At 38.4% G+C, this 14305-nt stretch overlaps 1 protein-coding gene and 1 long non-coding RNA gene across 6 annotated transcripts in view; one reads left to right on the forward strand and one right to left on the reverse strand.

The window, feature by feature from the left end:
- The window catches only part of CNOT2 (CCR4-NOT transcription complex subunit 2), an 83968-nt gene that overhangs the window by 16329 nt on the left and 53334 nt on the right, over nt 1-14305 (forward strand). The window lies entirely within an intron of this gene.
- Nucleotides 4413-5411, reverse strand: LOC135300240 (uncharacterized). Its single transcript, XR_010362111.1, has 3 exons — nt 5330-5411; nt 4866-4977; nt 4413-4627 (listed from the first exon to the last, which is right to left on the reverse strand). It is a non-coding gene; the product is annotated as an uncharacterized LOC135300240 (long non-coding RNA).

The following is a 14305-nucleotide window of genomic DNA, read 5'->3' on the forward strand; positions in this document are numbered from 1 at the left end:
GAGGGTGTCCCTTGAAAGCTGTTTAAGAGTTTATAAAGTAGAAGTTGTTATTTTTATTAAGCTGTTCTTCATTTATGTGGTTTCTAATTCCTTGCAGCTCACCAAGGGCAGAGAGGAATAAGCTGTGTCTCTTAGAATTATTTTTACTTATCTGTCATTTCTTGAGAATGCTGGTCTTTAGCCTGCAAAAGGTGTTTTCTGCAGGCAGTTGTAGTGGGTTTGGCTGAGATGAGTTCATTTTCCCACAGCTGCCCTCACAGTGCTGTGCTTTGCATCAGTGGCTAGAAGGGGGTTGATAACACACCACTGTTTTGGCTACAGCTGAGCAGCTCCGGCACAGCATCAGAGCTGTATCTCCAACATTTCCCCCACATCAGTAGGCTTGGGGTGGGCAAAATCCTGGGACAGGAGACACTTAGGCCAGCTGACCCAAAATAACCAAAGGATGTTCCATACCATATGAAGTCAGCTCTGATATAAAAGCTAAGACCAGGAGGAGGAAGGGGGGATTGTATGTGTTATTTTATAAAGTTTGCCTTCTGCAGCAGTTGCTACAGGTGCTGAAGCCCTCCTTCCTGAGAAGCGGCTTGCTGATGGGAAGTGGAGAATTAACCTTTCTTTCCTCTTTACTTCTGCACGTGCCAACTTCTGGTTTTGGTGTAGTAAACAGACTTAACTCTAGAGTTGTTCTACTTTCTCTCCCCTGTGCATGTGGGAAGGGAGAGCAATAGAGCGACTTGGTGGGCACCTGGTATCCAGCCAAGGTCAACCCATCACAGAGGCAAAAAGCATTAGATGGAGAGATTTTAGAAAAATTGTGAAAATTAGGTTTTTGGACAATGTGGACTGTTCAGAACAGTGTCACCTTTTCTCTTTTGGAAGCAAGACACAGAAACCGTTTGTGCAAGATGTTGATTTCCCCTAGACAGAGATCATGGAAGAACAACATAAACATATTCTGTGGTGTCAGCCTTCTGAGGGAAATATCAGCTGCAGAACAATGGCTTTGATACAGCCATGTCTGAACAAGCTATTTATGATCATTACCAGCACAAAAAGCTTTGTGCTTCCTTTTTTCTCTGCGTTCATAAATGTTTCCTGGCAAACAATGGTCTGCCAGCACAGGTACCTGTGTGGCAGGCAAGTGAGCAGCTAAACAAACCCAAGAGATCCGGCCAGTCAGTAAACTGGCTGGGAAGTCGCTGTGAGAACCAATGGAGAAGCTGGTTGGCAGAGCCTGCTCTGATAAATGAGGAAAGTAATTTTTAAATGTTCCTTGCTAGACAGGCTTGCAAGCACTGCCTTAGGCTCTTGCAATTATCTGATTTCCAGCAAGGCAGCTGAATTAAAGAGATCTGTTGCTACATCAGGAAAAGAATAAGTTCCTGAAGAGATTATTTCAGGTAGTTTGCTATGTTTTTCTCCAGCTTAAGCATGGTCTAGGAAACTATTACTGTTCTTGGAGGTTCTCACTGAATGAGGTTTTGGAGGTCACAGGTGGGAGCATTTCATAGATGGAGCAAGATCTTGGCTTGGCAATTAATTTAAACTTGTCATTGAACCAAGGTGTTTTTGGTCTGCTCGTGGTGTGACTAATGTGATATTTCAGAGTATCCACTGGAAATTTGCCAAGTTGAGGTGAAGTCCGAGATTCTTTCTGTATAGGATGCCTTTTTTCTGTAAGTGTTTGTAGCAGGTATAATTCTTCTGCACCATTTTCAGAATAACTTCAGCTTTTTACATATATCACTTAGTAAGCTACTAACCCAAAATAGAATAGTTCAGTTGGGATGAATCTGCTAAATGAGTTATGGCAAAATTAAGCTTTGTGGAGGAAAATCTTCAAATCTGCCATCTTGCATGCCTCTCAGTACTTTTTTTAAATTTCATTTTATTTTTATTTTATCTGTATGTCTGTCTTATCCAAAGGTAGTTTTCCGATACTTTCCTAACAATCAAATTACTTTTCGTCTTCAAGTGTGTTTGTTTCCAGGAGCCAGACTTCTGTAGCAGCAGGTCCTAAGTCGAGCTCTTGGCTGCTATAGGCTGAGTGTCCATTATAATAGACTTACAGAATTTATTTTGCTAAGAATAGCAGTTTTTATAGTAAGTTCTGTTTGTCTCACTTCTCAAACTTTAAATGGAGACAGAAGCTGCATTCTTTGCATTCTATCCATAGTGAGGGAATGAAGGAGGGAACTCGTGCCTTTCAGTAAAGAGTATAAACCTGGGATTTGCTCTTCTGCATAGTTGCAAAATATGCTAACAATTCCCTGTAACTTTTGTTTGTGCTGGGTAAGATCTGTCCAGTACTAAAAAAAATTCAGTGCAGAATTTTGGCATTAGAGATTCATTGATAATACTCAAAGGAAGAAGAAAGAGCTCCTATCATGTTAATTCCCATTGCCAGTCTTAGAGACAATGGGGCTTATAGTATTACCAGTCTGTTGCTCTGGTACTGTCTGAGACCTTTGGGGTTTTTTCCCTGGTCTCAGTTTCTCTTTATGCTCTTGTCAAAATGAGCAAAAATGAATATAAACATGTTCCATTCAACTAAAAGCAGACTCAAAAAGAAACCTATTATTTAATACTATTCTTAATTAAACATGAACTGTTATGTTACGTTTTTTGAATCTTTTGATTTCTGTTACGCTTTTTTGTTTGAAGAGTGTGTTGAACTTTAAAAAATGTTTTGCATATTGATATTGTAACTTAAAACATACTCAGACTCCAGATACATATAAGAACAGAGATTATACCAGCATTATTTTAAAATTGATTTGCCATGGAAGGGTTTTGAGTACTTGTTTTGTTGTTGTATTGCTATAACACCTATTTTTAAGGGACAAAAGGCTGTCAAATAGGTAGCAAGCAGTATTGGAATGTGAGGTAGCTGGGATGAAACTATTGGGAAAACTTCCTAAAAATACAATCTATTTTTATATTTAAATCTGTGTAAATATCATGATCTCCAGCCTTGACTTTGGAGCATTTTTGGATGCTTTTGGATGATACATATCTTTTAATCTTAATTACATACAGTCAGGATAATCTCTGGGTGCTCATTTCTAGACGCTTACTACTGCAGAAGAAGGATTTAGCATACATAGTAACATTTGCAATAATGGAATTTGACTTAGTCTTAAATGTTCTAGTGTATCTTACCTTAAAAGAATAATTCTTAATATATTGTAAAATAAAGGAGTGCACAGTATAGCTCCATTTTGAATGCCTGTGTAATGACACAGTTTTCATTGCAAGGCCATTGTGCTTTCGGATGTATCTGTGCTTACACTAAAGTATTTATTTTTCTTTAGCTGCCATCTGAATGTTACTAGTGCCTTATGAACTAGTGAGTGCAATTACTGTTCTGGTCCATCAAGAAATTGAGAGTGGGGTAGCATAGACAATACTGAAGCAATAATTAGACCCAAGGAGTTCTCGCATGATCACCTGCAATACATCAAAAGAAAAGTTTGCCATTTAGCTATTCCAATTTAAAGAGCAAAAGGCTGAATTGTTCACTGACTTGAGAACTGAGCAGGTTTATAAGAGATGAAATTAATAAACTTCATGTTTTTTCTAGGTACTTTGGATTTACCGATCAGGAATAGAAAGGTATTTCCTAATCAAAAGCAAAATAACCTGGACACTAATCAGCTGCAAGAGATGTTCAGTTTTTTTAATTGTCAATACTACCTTGCTCCATCTTTTTAAATGAGTGTAAAATCTGGATGGGCCCTGGAAGGAGTATTTATAGGCTTATTTTTCATGTTAAACGCAGTTTGATTTTTGAAGTTAGAGAAGTACAAGTGCTCTGCAAAGACTAAATTGTTTTATCTGCTAACCAGTATCTAAATATAAGCAGTAAAGTCTAAATTGTTAGTGTACGTGGCTAAAGATAGTTTTCTGTTATACATTCAGCTATAAGAGACTGTGCTGTGATGTTTAATGTGAAACCCAACTTTTTTTGAAATTCCTGTATTAAGGATATGTTGTTAATGGGGCAGTTATGTATCACGGTGCAGTTTTTTTGTATTTTTCTCCCTTGCCATCTGTTTAAAACAAGAGGAGGGAAAAACAAAGGGGAAGGTGAAAGTCTCTTCTACAACCCTCTTTCCCTCCTTACAAAAAGGGGTATGGATACAGCTTTATTTTCAGACCCTAATTTAAAATGGTCTGCACCTTGTTGGTATCAGTAAAATTCCCTGTGTGTAAAAGCACTTGCTTTGGGGAAGGTATTGACTCCAATCCCTAACTAAACATAGCTTGATTTAAGTCATGAGTTTTTGATTTTACTTCAGTGAGGCTCATTGTGTATATGGTATTTTTAAGTTGATATTTTCCAGTAATGCATTTTGAATACTTTACCATGAGGCCTTTTTATTTATTTGAATACACTTTTTCCCCCCTGCATATCACTTGCTGATTTACAATTTGCTGCAGAAACCTTTGCTAGTCAGCAAAGGTATCTTGCTGCTCTGTTCTCCTGGAGCACCTTGTGCTGTGTGCTCTCTCTGCAGGGGCAGGGTTGTTGCCCTGGTCTGTTGCTCTTGTACGCTGGTTGGTCTGGGCAGGTGGGAGTGCATGGGCAGAGCACAGCATCCACAGATGAACCACAAAGGGCCTGTAAGAATGAAGCCAGTGATCTGCAAAGTGCTCTCAAGTCAAACAAGCAAAAAGGCTAATGCTATTTTGAATTAACTTTCCTCAATGATTTGGCATTTATTTGCTAGCAGGGCTGACAAGAGCATAAACCTCTGTTTCATGGTTTAATAAAGTCCACGAGGGCTATTTAGTGAAGTCGTGTGCTCTTGATTCTCTACAGAGTATGTTATATTAAGGGTGAAGGCATATCTCCTTACCTTTGTATTCCTGAGTCCTGCTTAGGAGATATGTAGCTGTTTATCATGAATTGCAGTTTTATTTTGCTCTGATATTGTTGCTGCATTACTGTAAAGTTGCTCTACTGACAGTCTAAAAATAAGGGCATTTGGAGTTATCTTAATATCTGCTTAACCATTAGTGGATAAAATTCTTGAAACATGCATGGGGTAACATACTGAGGTGTTGAGTTAAATGGAGCAATTGGAGAAAAAAGATAGACCCATGTCTGGGCTGTGTTTGAATAAATTGAACAAAATGGATCTAAATCAGTACCTGACTGGGCTAGACTAGCCCAGGTGTGTGCTTATAGCTCCACACAAATATATGGTGCTTGAGGAATTAAATGGCAGAAAACTTGGAGAAGTCAGAATCTATTAGATTAAATGGAATGAAATTCAGTTTCAGTGTATGAATTGGTTTAGCTGCAATGGTGTATACTGACCAACTTCAAACAAAAAAGCAGGAATGTTGCAGATGTGCTCAGATGAGTGCTGTTGATGTGTGCTGAACTCCCAGTGTCCAGGGGCTGGGTTGTTGCTGTTGGAACTGTCTTGGTTCTATTTCTGCACATGTGCCAAAGGCTGCATGTACTGTAAAGCTGGAGCTTAGATCTTGCATCCTCCAACCTCACACATGCTGTGCACTAGCTGGATTGTTCTTACCTGCAGGTATGGCTGAAGCACAGCTCTGCTTCTCTACTGATTTCTGTTTTCTTGGCTGTAGGGAAGGTCGGTCAGGAGTTTCAGCCTTCTAGGGGGATATTCTTGGTGTTGCCTTCATGTCTGGCTGTCCTGACACAGTCAGAGAAATTTTAATAGTTAGAGTTTAGGGATAGGCAGGAATATGTTTTGCCAAAGGACTTGTATCTGTTGTAGAGGATCTGCCTGTGTTGTTTGACCTGAAAACAGATGGTCTCATGTTGACAGGTTTTCTAGCTGCAGCATCCTTTCTTTTGCCTCTTTTTATTTTTTAGGGGCTTTTTTTCCCATATAAGGTGGCTTTTCCACTGCTTGGAGATCTTGGCTTCAGCTTTTCCTTACTCTCTTTTCAGACATGAAGAAAAATAGTCACAGGCTTTATAAGCTTCACCTCTATCTCTAGTGACCCATTTGTATTCACTCTGTTGCTGTCACTGCAGGTGTCCCAGCAGGTTCATATTGCCCATTTTGTCCACGCTGCCAGCAGTTTTCTTTCTCTAAAGTGAAAAAAACCCAGACAACCAACCCAAACCCACAACAAACTCTCTCTCTTCTGTTCTTGATGCACTTAGCCACAAGTCCTACCGTTCGTACATGTCCTGCGGTTTGTCAGTACCTTTATCTTTCTGGAGTCACTGTGGAATTTTGTTGTATAAAATTTCATTGCACTACAAAGAAGAGGATTTTTTTGTTGCCTGTTTTTCTAATATTAAAAAGGACGAGAAAGATGAAATTATTTTATTCTGAAGCATTCATCTTCTCGTCTCCCTTTTCCTTCAGGCTTTGTGACTGGCCATTCTCTTGGCCATTTGGGAATTTAATTGGTGTCTCTCTTGATTTCAAGACACTGCAATGTAAATACGGAAGTGAGTGTCACAGAGGAAGGAAGTATCTATACTTTTAGTGATGCAGGTCTGCTAACTGTAAAATACCTGATTGATTGGCTTCTTTACAGCACTAAGTATGGTAGTGACGTCTCCTTCAGTGGGAATAAAATAGGGTTCTTTTAACTGAGATTCAAGAAGCTGTATTGTTGACTTGAAACATCTTTTTATTTCCTTCTCAATGGAAGACTAAACTTTAAGCCAGTGAGCAGAAATTTTGCTTATGTCCTGTTAAGCTGGATGCAGCTGACTGGGGTGATTTGTTCTGCTACCTGGAGTAAGTCCTTGGGGTTGTTTTCAAAACAGCTTTTTCCTTCCAATGTAAAGTTTAATTAGGGTTAGTTTTACTTAATCTACGATGGGATGCACAGATCTTGCACTTTAGAGTTGTCCATTCCAGAGAAACAGAAATGCTACGTCATTTTCCTGTAGCTGGTAAGTGAAGTGGAAGGACTAAGAGGTTGCTGTTGGGTGACAGTGAGGGTATATATCAGTACAGTGTAGCAGTATTGAAGAAAATGCTGTAAAGTCACATGATGTTCATCAAAATAATTTAACATGTCAGGGGTTGAGTTTGCTTTTCATTGTACTCTGGATGTTGTGAGTACCTTAGCAAAAGCCTCAGTCACTTCATGACTAGGATCCTGAGTGGGAGGTTTGGACCTGTAAGTTAGACATCTACAGACAGATCCATCATCTCTATCATGCATTCAGAGAATAGTTCTTGAAATATCATTTGGGTTTATGAATGTGCTGAAATGGTGTGTGTTGTGATTTGAACAGGGTCAAACCAGTGAGACAGTTTGTTACTCCTTTAAGTAATATCCATGCTCCTGTTTGGACTTGCTTCTGCTTATTGTTGGAAGCCCAACAAAAAGATATTTTTTCATTTTCCTTTTTCCAGCAGTAATGTCTTCCAGTTTTTAGGATAATATTGGTCTACTATTTCTTTAATTAAAATTTGGGATTAAAATATCCTTATTGAGAAGAAAAACACTGTAAAACAGCATAATGGTTTGGGTAGCTGTAATTTCCAAGTTACAGAAGAGAGATGGGACTATAAAAGCAGGTAATATCAACAAAAAACTGGGTAGTTGGGTAGTTTCACTGGCATTGTAAACATTTATTTACGCTGGCCCAAACCAGAGTTCCTGCTTGCTTTTTTTTTTTTTTTTTTTTTTTTTTTTTTTTTACCATATACCCACATGAAGTTGCTATCATGTGCATGTTGATTCTCATTTTGGGTTATTTCAGCACTGGAAATGGTTCAGTATTACAGTGATGTCAATTAGCTACTTTTCATACTTTTCCATGTACAGCACATTAAGATTTTCTTGCTAGTGTATTGTCTAAGGAAACTGTGTATTGTCTAAGGTGTTCATTTTTACCACTCCTTGGAAGGAACCTCTGTTACATCTGTTCAATGGGCACCAAGACAGTGTATTTGCAAAGCTGCATTTTTTTGAGTTTTGGTGGTGACATTTACTTGCCCCTTTTTATCCACTTAGCAATCTGAAATCTAATTAAATGAATGTTTTGTAATTTTTAGTCATCTTTATTAAAAATAAGTAGTCTTTCCATTGGAAATTCACTCCGCAGATGAAATCTTCACTCTATATGCTCTCCCCAAGTACAGAGAAAGACATAAGAGTGTGCCCAGATAAGAGATGTTGATTTTAGTTATCTTGTCAGAGGTCCAATATGTGGAGGAATTAAAAGTGAAAGATGAAAAGGAATTGTCAAGTTATACAGGCTAATGAAGAATTTTGAAGGAAGCAGTTGAGAAACGCAATTGAATGTGAATATGGTTAGCCAGAAACTGAGTATTATCTTAGGTTTTATGGATTTGAATACTCTTCCATTGCTCTTTGGGATCTTTTCAGGACAGGAGGGATAAAAGAAAGCTTACACTATAAGGGTTTTATATTTAATTTTTTTTTTAATCCTGCCAGTTGGTAAAGCTTTTTACATATGTAGTTGGTTGGGAGACCTTTTTATTGAGGTCTATATGTACACACGTGTGTGTGTGTGTTGTTCATACCTTTATGTCTTGATCTGTGGATTGTTATACCCCTGACCCCTAAGTTTGGTGAAATGAGAATGTTCTGCTGGGATTGTTTAAATTGTCTCTGTGTTGCCAGTGAGCAAGAATGTGGTTGTAAGGTACCAAGTAGAGAGGGTTCATTTTTGTTTACAAGGATACTTGACAGAAAAGTATATAGACGTAGGCATGTTTCAGGATTATCTCCTCATTAATATATCAAAGCTAGTAATTCATAATCCTGCATTGTTTTTCTTCATAATTATCAGATGATGATTCTTTCTGAATGGAAACCGTTGTAATTTGGACTTATGTATGCAAAGAAAGACAACGGTGATTTTATTTCATGAAGTGGTTAAAGGGGAAACTGATGCTAGAACAAACTCCAAGTTCTTTTTCCCTGATTAATTTTACCTGCATAGTAGGAAGATTAACTTGGATATTTCTGTGCATCTCTTAATTACTAAGTGTGATCCTCAAGTATTAGAGGTGGACTTGTCTATAAAGTCATTGTGGTTCTGCTTTGAGAGCTGTCTCCCACTCAAGTTAATAGTGGTAGTATCTGTAGTAAAAGATCGTTCAGGATTACTGGTCCTTTATGCTTAATGTTTGTTTCCTGTTAACTGTCTTTTGTGTAGTTATTTTGTGCTCTTGCCAAAGCTCTGCACGTTTGAGCAGTTTATGAATAAATTTTGATTGTCCTAAATGCAGTTCATTGATGCCTGTTCTACTTCAGGCTTCACATGCTGCATCCTGAGATACTAATGTCAATATAGAGCTGTCTTAGGCAAGTGTAAGATCCAGTTGAAATAGAATATGGGAGAGAATAAGTAAATGAGCTGCAGATAAATATAATAAGTGGCAAACTTTGTTTTAGTTTATTTTGTGTTGCTGTTCAGTTATTCATTTCAGATGCTGGTTGCATATCTGTGTGACAGATAAAATGATTGTATTCTCTTTAGCATGAGCCATTAGAATTCTGGTGTGAAAAATTTAGCATTATTGGCTTTGTTCCAATCAGTAAGATCAGAGGAAATGTGAAGTATGCTCCAGTAGATGTGTTGACTTGGTCTGCCTCACTTATGCTTTACTGCTTCTAACAATTTGAAAATTGATTCACCTGCCTCTTCAGAAATCTGCCATAGGCAGTGGCTTGAGATCACTCCAGGAGCGATTCCATCCCTGACACTTCTCTTGCCTGTTGGTAAGGCAAACCTAGGTGTTGCTTTTGAAAGCAGGATTCTTAATGCAGCTGTTTCTGAGTTCTTCAATTGCTGGCAAAGAACCTGTACTGCAGACTTGGTTGGTTTGGTGGAGCATACAAAAGGGCCTTATTACCTAGAGAAACCTTTTTTAATTTATGCATTAGTACACACAGGAGGACAGTGCTATTTCTCTGGAAGGAAAAAAAAAAAATCTCTGGACAGTTTGTTCCTGAAAATGACCTGAAATGGTTGAGATTAGGATCACTGATCAGATGAAGGTTTTAGGGTTTTTCAGGTGTGTAAAGTCAAAGCAGTATAAGAATATTTGAATTTAAAGAACAATGCTGGAATAAAGTGAATATTCAACTATGGCAAATGCAAATCAAAATTAAAAACAATGAAATTGTCCATCAGTCAAGACTATTGAGTCTGAGGCTACAGAGTAAACATCTCCCAAAGTAATTCTTCTGCAGGGAAAAATGCAGGCAGTGTTCGAAATGCAAGTATTAAATTAATGTATCTCAAATAGAAGCAGACTATAAAAAGCTGTATCTGAGTTTAGCATAGAGGAAATTTTGCAAAATGGCATGCGTATTTTAATGTGCTTCAATATAAACGATGTTTTGACTGGAATTTTTTACTGGAATTTCAAAATTAAATAATGAAATCTTTCCAGTAGTGAAATACTTCCTGTTGTCCTTGCTCTATGTGACCTATGTCAGAAGCATTCTTGTTTTAGCTTTGCATTAATTGGTATTAAAGTTTGGAATGCTTGAAGAAACGCTTTTCAGTTTTTCTGGCCCATATGATGTGTGTTTTGGTATGTTTTTAACTGAGATTTCTTTGTATTCAGTTGTCCAAACTGTATGGTCTGAGATTCAAAGTGGGGCTTGTCAATGTGAATACTGCATAGTTTTTCTGAAAATCAAATGGAGGAGCGAGGAAGAGAAGCTGTTCTTCAAGAAAATGTTTTAATTTTTTTTTTCATATCTAATATTAATAGCCTTTTTTTAAAATTTTTATTTTCATATATTTTTATTTCTTTTCTGTGACCTCTAGTCTGTCTTACTTTCTTCTAAAATAAGATCGTTGTTACTGTATGTTGTCTTTTTTTGGGGTTGGTTTTTTGTTTGTTTCTTTGTTTCTTTTTGTAATGTTATTGTTAAGATTTTAAAACCCCTAGCAATGTTTTTTCTCAGTTTGTTAAAATGGAGGGTGAATCACTTAGCATTTGTAAAGCTAAAGTCTTAACTTAGATTGCAGATGGAGTCTGATTGGGTGTTACTCTTGAAGCTTATTTTGAAAGGTTTTTTACAAAACCAAACTGTGCTGAAACAGCCATGTGTTCTCCAGTGGTGGAGCAGGATATTTGAGCAGAGAAAAAGTAGATCCTCTATATTTCTACAGGAGCATTTGGCATACATTGGTGTGGCCTGCATTAGTTAAGGAGGTGTGTCATAGACTGCAGCTTCTGTAAGTTGTTTGGAAAACTGTAGTATGAATATTTCACCGTGAAATGGTAGGAAATTTCAGGTTTCATATGCATTTTCTTGGGGCTAGCACTTGACAGTACTTTTCCTGAATTATTGGCAGATAGAACAGAAAGTAAATGTATGCACTTTGCATAAAAGGGCAAATACAGAAAGGGCAAACAGTACAAATACATGATGAGGAGTACTGCTCACTTAGCAGGAAAGGAGGTAGTGCTTGCACTGAGCAGTAAGACATTCAAACCTGCAGTGTGTTGTTGAGGGAAAGGGGGAAACTGACACTGCTCTGCGATGTATTTGTAGGAGTGCCTGTGTCCAAACATTAGTGAAATACAGTGGCTGCGTTCAACAGTGTTAGGACCTCACATGGAACAGTGTACTTAAAGAAGTATATTAGCTGTTACAAGGACTAAAAAGGAATGGTTCTAGCAGTTTGGAGCAGAAATGCAGAGAGGAAGAACTGGAGCTGTGCAACAGGAAAGTGAGGAAAATGGAATTGACCGTATTGTTATAAAGCTTTGAATAAAAAGGTTTTTAGTAAGCTAGAGAGTATTCAGATAGGTGTGGTGAGATGCTGGGGATAGGTTCCTCAGGGAGATTGGATAAGGGCTCTCATGGGTTTGAGAGCCATTTAATGGTGTTACCCAGTAGATACTGGCTCCTACCTTCTGGAGAACTGAAAGCTCAGAAGCCAGAAACTACCATGCAGGATATGGCAGCAACTGCTCCTCTTCAGTGTGAGCTGTCTCTTTGCTAGGGAGAATCTCATGTTTCCTGCAAAATTTTTAATCAAGTTAACATCTAATTTGGAAGAGAAGAATATAGCTTGATGCACAGCCTTTGGGCAGAAGAATTCTCATTTCCTATAAAACACAGAAAATGAGGTGAAATTAGGGTGAGAATAGAGTTTGTGTTTGTAGAGGTGAAATAGACCAATATTTGGGATAAGCCTGTTGTCTTCTTAATATAACATTATTTACATATTTAACAAAATAATGAAGACTGGCATTTTCTCATTCAAAAGGTATATCCAGTTTGGTTTGGCTGTAGTGCTCTGAAGTCTTACTTGAATAGGGTCACCACTCATGCTTTATCAATCCCTGTCTTAGGGATGATGAGACTGGAGTGTTGTGGAATTTCAGCAATACTGTTTTAATTGTTCTGGTAAAGTTCACATTGTAATGGTGTGAGATGCCTTTCTTCCATGGGAACTAAACAAAAGACTGCTTTAGTGTACTTTGATGCTATGAAGAGAGGAGAAGGAGGAGCTGAGTGAAACCCAGCTCCCTCTGTGACACTGCCTAGAGAGGCTTTGCAACCCAAGCCCTTTCCCTTTTTGCAAGGCAAAGGAGCAGTCTAGTTAGTTTTGTGTTGACATTATGACACTTTAGGGATTATATCCTGATACCAGTTGCTTATGCTGTGGTTAAGTTTGTCATATCTGATCAGGAAAAGCATATAAGCCTTTCTCTCTAATTTCTCTTACGACTTCATCATTACTTGCATGCCAGCTGTGGCGCATGTTTCCATCAGTATGTTTTAAGGCTTGTTGACAGAAGCCATTCCATGTATAGCAAGTCTGAACTTAATGTAATAAATAAATGTAGTAGTCTTGATGAATACAGGTTAGAAGAAATACTTAGTACTCAGGGATGCTAGAATTGAAATCGTAACATTTTAAGGCAAGTAAAGAAAGCAGCATTAGGGAGTGTGAGGTGAATCTACCCAGAAGGGAGTTGAGAAGGCTGTGAAGTTTTGTGTCCTACACGTTGGAGCTCCTGAAGAATCCAGTCCCTTTCCAGGCAGAAGGATTGTTCCTGTAAGACACAGGTGGTATAATTTGTACTTTTTATAGGAAATGAATTTATTATAGAAATCTCTTTCACAAAAAAAGAAACGTATGGGTTTTCCACAGTATTTGATACCACCTCTATTTTGTCAGACACATCCTTGTATCCAGCAGCATCAAGTCCTGCTTCCTTTGGGCAGCAGTACTGCTCTTTGCTAGTGCTGGTGAAGGGAGAGTATCTCTGGATTATCTGATTATGTAACTTGGGAAGCCAGGTTTGTTTGCAGAACTGAGGCATCTGAAACTTTCTGCTGGCTTTTTGGTGGTGTATGTTGACCTTGCAACCTTTGTAAGTGGAAGGAGGAAGACAGTAGCTTGCCTGCTATCCTGCTGCTTCTTTGCTGGATGTGATGTGGCTGAGTGTGCTGTACAGTGGTGTGCCAACATTGGAGACAGCAGCCTGCCCTGCTTTTCTTCTTCCCATTGCCCCACCGTTGCCAAATTGGGTTGTGTTGTATGGTGCACTGGACCTGGGGCTGTGCTTGAATTGCTCAGGGACCACAGGGCTGACTGCTGTGGACCTGGGCAACTTGGTAGCTTTCTTCTAGGCTGTGTTTGGTGGTAGCCTCCTTGAATAGGTCCCCTACAGTGTCACTGCTTTGGGAATTATTTCACTGAAGGGTTGGTTGAATGACTTAAAACATTTTGCAGAATAAGTATGTCCAAATTAGTTAGCAAATGTACTTTGACATGTTGCCACTTTTTGAGGCAAAGTCCTGTAGGAAAGTATTGTGAGAAGGGATAATGCAAAACACTTGGTGGAGTTCTACCATGCAGCTGCAGGACCCACATCGGATTGTGTTGTGTCTTCTGGGCATCACTCTTACAGTGTGGATGTGCTCTTTGGCTTTCTGGTGAAAAACAAATTACAACTTTGTGATAGTGTGCAACAGCAGGTTCCTTCTCTAGATCCTGAAAGGTCACCATCTGCTTTCCCAATTGCTTTTTGGTGATCTTTTGTTTGTTTTTAATTGTTTTTTAATTTTTCTTTCCATTATTTTCGCAATAAACTAAGCTTTGTGTTGGGGGTGGTTTTGCTTTTCCTTCTCCTTTGGATTTGGAAATACAGATTGTGTGCTTTCAGCTTTTGGTTTTGTCTTTCCAGTCATCTCTGAAAACTACTGGTTCATGAATTTGAACTTGTTCTTTTGCTGTCTCAAGCATTGGGTTTGGAAGCATTTCTGTCTTTTTGTAGGGAGGAAAGTTCCCTGTAAGGTAGATAATAGAAAGAGTTGTCGGTATTCAAGCTCT

The sequence above is a fragment of the Passer domesticus genome, chromosome 5, assembly GCF_036417665.1.
Source record: "Passer domesticus isolate bPasDom1 chromosome 5, bPasDom1.hap1, whole genome shotgun sequence".
Classification (NCBI taxonomy): Eukaryota; Metazoa; Chordata; class Aves; order Passeriformes; family Passeridae; genus Passer; species Passer domesticus.